At 40.2% G+C, this 7,978-nt stretch overlaps 1 pseudogene; it reads left to right on the plus strand.

Annotated features, from left to right (window-relative positions):
• Positions 1-5,287: 5,287 nt before the first annotated feature.
• On the plus strand, positions 5,288-5,405 carry LOC129409590 (5S ribosomal RNA; annotated as a pseudogene).
• The last annotated feature ends 2,573 nt before the right edge of the window (positions 5,406-7,978 follow it).

The following is a 7,978-nucleotide window of genomic DNA, read 5'->3' on the forward strand; positions in this document are numbered from 1 at the left end:
GTGAATGAATAATATATGCTGAATGTAATGCTCTGTAAAGCGTCTTTGTGACAAAAATGTCTGTGAAAACCGTTATATAAATGGGGACTTACTTACTTACTTCTAGCCACAACTGAACAACTGAGTCACAGTGAACGCGCCAAACAAAGTCCCACTGACCCATCTAACTGTTGTGTTTCGTTTAAAGTCCGGTGCGGTTTATTTGTGAATAAAAGTTTGAAAATAGACCATTCTATGACAGTGCGCTTTATAATCCAGAGCACGGAAAATACAGTAATTGCTGGAGAGAAATAAAATCTGAGCGGAGGCACTCGGTTGCACCAGCCTGGCTATCTTTAAACACGAAATAGTGCAAAAAAAAATTTTGTCACGAATCAAAGGTTACATCCAGACAGTTACTTTTAATCTCTCTAGAGTTTCCCCAAATAAATATTTACACTTATTTTTGGACCACTACAATTTTTGTCTAGTGTGTCTACCTATGTTCAAATATCCGAGCATATTTCTCTCTTTCTTGCTGCTGCTTCTAGCATGGAAGCCGCTAACCAGGCCGAATGCTCCGTAGCCTCATTGTGTCACTTCTCCTCTCAGTTTCCGCCTTCCACAACGTTTCTCAACACGACACAGCACCTATAGCAGATTCAACTTAGCTTAAAAAAAACTGGATAAAGCACAGTGAGAGACATTTCTGAAACCAGCTAACACTTGTTACCGTCGCCGTGGTGATGGCTGTGTCAGTTTCAGTCTTGTCTTCTGAGTGTAAAGTGTGTTTGTTGTGTTATTTATACGGACACAAACGTTATAGGAAGTGTCCGGAGACGGAGGAGGCTCTGAAGAGAAGCTATTCCAGGCACAGTGTGAGGTTTCACAGATCACAGCTCAATTTGACCACACTCTCTTTAGACTGTCGGTGCTTTGTAAGATCTCCTGTTGGGAAGAAGATACCCACACATAGTTATTATTATAATGGACAGCAATATGGAACATTCACAACAATGTCCGCCGAGAGGTTTACTTCACACTGTGGAAGGTCACAGATGAAAGAACAACGGGCCTCATTCATGAATCTTTTCTTTAAAAATATTCGTAGCTTTCCCTTTAAGACGATGCTGAGAAAACTCTGGGCCAGATTCACAAAGCGTTTTTAAACACACAAATTCCTTCTTTAGTTGCATCTAATTCACCAACACTCAGCTACAAACGGTTACATGCCGCTGAGACACTGAGTCTAATTGTCCGAGTAGCGGCATAAACATTATTTTTCAAGCGACCCACTACTACAACATTTTTTTTCTTTCATTGTTGGAGTAGCAGTTTACTATTTTTCAAACATTTTGCTTCTCCGACCTGAATTATATTAATGTGATAGCCTGTTATCAAAGTTGTAGCTTGCCATCCGGGTGGGAGGACTGATGAACAGTAGTTTTGCGAGGATTCAGGTAGTGCCCCTGCAAGCACTTGGTGTCCTACGCACTGTACATATCTATCTATCTATCTATCTATCTACCTACATGCTGCCTATCTACTGCATTTAGCACCATGGACAGCATCCTGAATATGCACAGGACATATAAACAAGGGCTCGGGTCAGACTTCGACACATCAGCACCTCAGCTGTTTCCTGTCTACAGTAAAACCACTCACTTTGAGACTCTTAAGTAGGGCTGGGCGATATGGATCAAAAAATATATCTCGATATATTTTTGCTCTCGATATACGATATATATCTCGATATATGTTCAAGAAAAAAATAACCCCCTAAAACTGAAAACTGCAAAAACAAATCTGCCAATTCCACAAGGTCTTTTTTTTCTTGAAGTGTAAGAGGTCGGCAGTTCATACAGGAACATTTAAGATTACAAAAAACCCTAATTACATAAATAATAATTTAACTGTAAAATAAATAATAATAATTCATAAATAAAACAACTCAACACAAGCTCATCTTTGCATTAACTCTGTTATCCAGACCAGAACCAGAACCATGAGCTCTTTTAGCAGAAGAAGCTCAGGATGTTCCTTATTTTAACAGATCCATGTTATTATCCAGCAGTCAGGAGCTCTGAGGTTTCCCACAATCCACTGCAGATCAAACCCGACGTTTCCAAACACAATTGTACAAGTTACACTGCAACAGATTATTAATAAAAATATTCTGCAAAAATAAACTTTACATTGCTAAACTTTATAATATATAAAGCATAACGACTCTAGAGCCACATCAGCCTGTTTGCGATAATAATGTTTTTAATGCAGTTTTGCGCACGTGTGTTTACATTTTACAGAAACGAAACTTAAGTGCATGGCTCATTTGCATAAACAGCGCACTTCTCACGCAGCTCAGTTCGTTTAGCTTCTTTCGGGCTAAAGGACGCGCCTCAGTGGAATATGAGGATGTGCTGCTGGTGGTTTTGTCTGTAAATGGTGGTAAAGGTTCGTGGTGCTTGAAGCTTTTCACTGGCACCAACTTTCGGCGTTCACGGTGGTAGTGAGGAGTGAAGGAGACACGAGCGAACAAAATCAGGGAGGCGGAGACGATATATACGATATGTCAGCATTCATATCGAGTTTAAAAACTATCTCGATATATTTGAAATATCGATATATTGCCCACCCCTACTCTTAAGTGTTCAAAAGATCAGAGCTCTGCACTTCCAGTTTAGATACAAGTCAAAATTGTGTTATTATTTGTGAAATGTGATATAATACTTCAGATACATGATTTTTAATGCACTTTTTACGCTAGTGTGTGCTTAGGAATAAAATACACTTCATTCATAATATTGTGAATGTTGGGAAAATAGGTTCGCACCTATGTCTGTGCTTCAGCGGTACCGGGGAACGTAGGTATGCACCTGGACCTGCACGCTCAGAGAAGTCCCACTGTTCCATGTTCACATAGCAACCAGCATTTGTTATTTTAGGCTATTAATTATCCAAATAATTTTATAGAAATAGGCAATAGCTTATTCAGTGGATCAACTTCAAAAATCCCCTGCTTTGCTCTACTGTGAGAAATACTACGAAGTACTTAATAAAACCCGTCAGCAGAGGTGATCGGCTGGGCGGCTGCACTCCTGGTTTAGACCTGGTTAAGTCCTGGTTTAGACCTGGTTAGGTCCTGGTTTAGACCTGGTTTAGTCCTGGTTAAGTACCTGGTTTAGTCTGGTTAAGTCCTGGTTTTAGTCCTGGTTTAGTCCTGGTTTAGACCTGGTTTAACCTGGTTTAGACCTGGTTTAGACCTGGTTTAAACCTGGTTTAGACCTGGTTAAGTCCTGGTTTAGTCCTGCTTTAGTCCTGGTTTAGACCTGGTTTAGACCTGGTTTAGACCTGGTTTAGACCTGGTTTAAACCTGGTTTAGACCTGGTTAAGTCCTGGTTCAGTCTGGGTTTAGACCTGGTTAAGACCTGGTTTAGACCTGGTTTAGTCCTGGTTTAGACCAAGTTTAGGCCTGGTTTAGACCTGGTTTAGACCTGGTTAAGACCTGGTTTAGTCCTGGTTTAGACCTAGTCTAGCCCTGGTGTAATCCTGGTGCTCGGTTCGACGGTTGCTGCGTGTATATATTTATACTAATGACACGGATGTAGTCCTGGTCCAGTCCTGTTGTAGTCTTGGTTCAGTCCTGGTTCAGTCCTGGTCCAGTCCTAGTGTAGTCTTGGTTCAGTCCTGGTTCAGTCCTGGTCCAGTCCTAGTGTAGTCTTGGTTCAGTCCTGGTCCAGTCCTGGTCCAGTCCTGGCGCTCGTTCTGCAGTTGGGGCATGTATATATTTATAATCCACTAATGACATTGCGTAGGTTCAGTCCTGGTTTAGTCCTGGTTTAGTCCTGGACTATTGGACTGTTCGGACTAATGAGCTGACCCCGATTTATCACGGCGGGTACGAGTCTTCAGAAATGGACCCGTGCAGGACTCTGCTGCAGTTCCCAAAAGCACTGCTAGAATGACAACAACATATAATATAATAAATGCAGTAAATACAAATTCTGAAGCCAAATTTGAGAACCAAATCATACTATTTACATCTTATAAATGATATAAAAATCATGCTTTGTCTCATTCTTAGGGGTGGGACAAGACATAAACCATTAAGTTTAATTAGATATAGGAGTAATTATCTCAAAAATGAAAATACTACAAAAAGACAGTGGAATTGAAGGGCACTGTAAAGAATGCACTGTCCTCTCCTTCACTTCTACCTCTTTTAAAGGACTGCAGCTCAATCAATGTCTAAATAAGAGAAAAAAGTGTCTTCTTAAATAGATTTTGACCTGAATGTTAAGCAATTCTAATATCTTAAACTCTACACAAACAGGCCATAATATGCAAAAAAAACCCCGAATATCTTCTCTGATCTTGTCTTAATTATAAAACTGTGTTATTTTTAGAAATCTGTTGCAAAAGCCAAGGTCAAAACCCCACACTTCGTTTGTTTAAGAAGTTTGAAGCTACCCAGAATGCCCTGCTCCTCCCATCACCTTTAATTAGTCCAGTCGCAGTGTGTGTCCTTGTGTCTTCGGCTGATTTTAATTCAAATGGACAGCGCCCGGGCGAGCTCTCAGTCAGACATCTCATTTTCATACGCTCGCATACACAACTTTATTGACACACTCCACAAAAAAGGGGGGGAAAAAAAAGAAAAAAAGCTTATCTATTCTTCATCAGGAGATTCTTTAAACACAGATTGACAGTTGTTTTTGTTTAACTGTCAGCCGTCTTATAAAAAATGTAGATTCTAAGTAACAAGACTATTTGCAATGTCTGCCAAATTTGTGGTCCTCATTCACTGCATCCATAAATCTCCTTTTGGTTTTGCTTTAGGCGTAACACTGGCGTATGTTTTTAAAGACGCCGTATTACACTTATATGGAGTACTCACTCTTAATACATGTTTAGATCACCATGTTACCTTTAATTGTTTTGAAAATGCTATATTAAAAAAAATAAAAATAAAACATAATGAAGAAGTTAAAGTTTTGCCTCAATGTTCCACAGTATGGCATTAAAAACCCTTCCAGCCCGACAGTATCATATATGATATCTGGGAATCTGTTTTATATAACCCCACTTAACTTTCCAACCATAAAACATAGAAACTTATTTGAAAAGCTGAGAATTGCGGCTTTCAGAGCATATTTCCCACATTATCCTACGTCACATACACACGTGATGACGTCGGGAAAACGAGTGTCCAATATGAACTTTGTTTTCCGGCAAACACATGCACTCCATCCATTTTGACTGGCCCAAACTTTGCCAAAGAGTGGAGTGAGTTAATAGTGGTCGAGTGTAGTGTGGCCATACCGGCTTGTCAAAGTCTGATCCCATCAGATCTCAGGAGCTAAGCAGGCTGGGCCTGGTTAGTACTTGGATGGGAAACTGCTGGGAACTTCCAGGTGCCACAGGGGGGCGCCAGTGGCAAAAACTGTCGTTGTGTCCTTAGGCAAGACACTTCACCCACATTGTATGAAAGTGGTGTGTGCTTGAGTAATGGTGGTGGTCGGAGGGGCCGATGGCACAGATTGGCAGCCTCGCTTCTGTCAGTCTGCCCCAGGGCAGCTGTGGCTACAGTAGTAGTTTACCACCACTGAGTGTTGAGTGAATGAATAATGAACTGTAAAGCTATTTGAGTATCTTGAAAGGTGCTATATTAATGCAATGATTAATTAAAAAATGGTCGATGCTCTGAGCGTCTGTGTTTGTAACATTTGAAAAATCTGGTCTAAGTACAGTTATTCCCCAATAAAATAGTAAATTACGCAATATGGTCTGCATAATTGCACATCCCCTGCTGTTTTTATTTTAAAAGGTTTATTTCACTCAAACACACATTCATATACGCAGACTTTGATGAATTTTAAATGTCTTGCTCAAGGGCACAATAACCACATTCATCTGTGGGAACTGGAATTGCACCGCCAACTTGTGGATCAGTGGAACTAAGCGCTCTACCAATGAAGGGAGAGGGAGATTCAAACCTCCAGCTTTCGAATCAGTGGAGTGTCTCAATGGAAATAGATGCAGTGTTTAACACTATACTGTCTAACCATATAGGCAACGAAATGAGACCACCAGAAAAGTTATACAGAACATATGTATTTAAAGACGCTGAAAAACAGTTAACTCTTGCTATTCTGACATGCCCCCAATTAGACATGGAGTAGTGGCATAAACATTATTTTTCAAGCAAACCACTATTTTGACTTTTTTTTTTTTTCATTGTCGGAGTAGCCACACTTTACTATTTTTCAAACATTCCACTTTTCCAACATGAATAATGTGATAGATTATAATTTGCGCTCCTATATATCATAAGATGCTTGGGTTTATCAGAGAATACTTCAGCCACAGAGGATATCAGACAGTGGGAAAATGTCCTAACTGATCACAGGCCAGACTTCGAGGAAAATATCGAATCTAAAACGGAGGCTGCATGGGCCCTTTGTGCTTCATTCATTTGGTCATGTAAGTGATCTGCGGAGAACACCGTATAGCCCAGGGGTGTTAAACATACGGCCCGGGGGCTGGAGCCGACCCTCCAAGACCTTTAATCTGGGCCTTGGCAGATTTTCTACTAAAATATTTTTATTATATATTCTGTGGAAATATTGGTAATTTTCTGCACAGCTTAGCACAGCAGCGTCTCCAGCACCTCTGTGCGTGGCCCCTCCCACCAGAGCAGCACAAATGAAGACTTGACTCTTTCCAAACGCTCTTAAAGGACGATCGTTTTGACTGTTGACCATGACACCCTCATCAGAAAAATGTCAAAAATGAGAAAAGTGGACGTCGAGTGCAGGATTTTCCAAGATAAATGGACTTATTCCTATTTACATACAAGTTAATGTTAAAACATTGTGTTGAAATTGCATTTTTCTCAAAGTTTCAGGTTGTTCATAATATTATGAATATTTTTTATTTGAGTTCATCAATTAAAAAAAGATATCTATAATAGATTTGTGTTTCTCTGCACAAATATTTGAACTTATTGCTATTTTGGGGTTTATATGCCTTTTTTTTTTTTTTTTCTTTTTTCGGCCCCTTTGGGATCAAAGTAGGTTGGATACGGCCCCCGGACAAAAATGAATTTGACTCCCCTGGTATAGCTTAAATAAATAACCAATCAAGCTCATTGCTCCAATTCAGTGAGATGACACTCTCGCAGCCCAAAACACACTTTTGACAAACTACATATGACAATGAAATGTGATTGTATACACATTGCATAGGCCTGACTTGATAGTTGTTGCGATTAAAAACATCGAAGAAAAGCAAGAGATGTGGCTGGTAGTCTATGGCAACTCTCAAAAAGAAAGCGATACTAAAAAGTGTCGAAAAACTGTCACATCTAAAGTATCTGAAAAATGGCCCGTCTAAACAGAAGCATGTTGTAATACCGGCATGTCTAAATAGAGACATGTCGTAATGGAGGGTGTTGGAATATGCAGAAACAAGCAGGTGATGGACCGCCAACCGTAAAGTGCATCTTTAACATGATTCACCCTCCATACTCTGCCCATAGTAGGAGGTGTGATATTAGCAGAGACAGAGGTGAGGACGCACACACCTAAATCAAATCATTGGCGGAGTGTGAGCTGTCTGGGCTCATACAGAGGTGCCACAGCGTTTAAGTGCAAATTTTAAATAGATGAGGTGTGAAAAACCAAATCTGTCTCACTGCTTTTGCACATCTGCTAAAAAGACTACTGATGAAAGTTAGCACAGATCAGCTAACATTGTGTGCTGCGTCGCTTAAAAAAATGTGAAACTGTCAAAAGTCGTTAAAACGTTTTGGTCCGGGGTCTGTCACCTGCTTGTTTCTATGGATATATCATCGCTCTGCCTTACATTTATCCAATTACAGGTGGTTTTATAGCTCAGAAATACCTACAAAAACAAGCATTCTGACTGAGCGGTGTCGCCTTTCCACAGATCTGACCTGTAACTTGGTCTAGTTTGGTCTCAACAAAGTTTAGTACGA

The sequence above is a fragment of the Boleophthalmus pectinirostris genome, unplaced genomic scaffold (assembly GCF_026225935.1).
Source record: "Boleophthalmus pectinirostris isolate CB_2022bp ecotype Guang Dong unplaced genomic scaffold, ASM2622593v1 HiC_scaffold_2, whole genome shotgun sequence".
Lineage (NCBI taxonomy): Eukaryota > Metazoa > Chordata > Actinopteri > Gobiiformes > Gobiidae > Boleophthalmus > Boleophthalmus pectinirostris.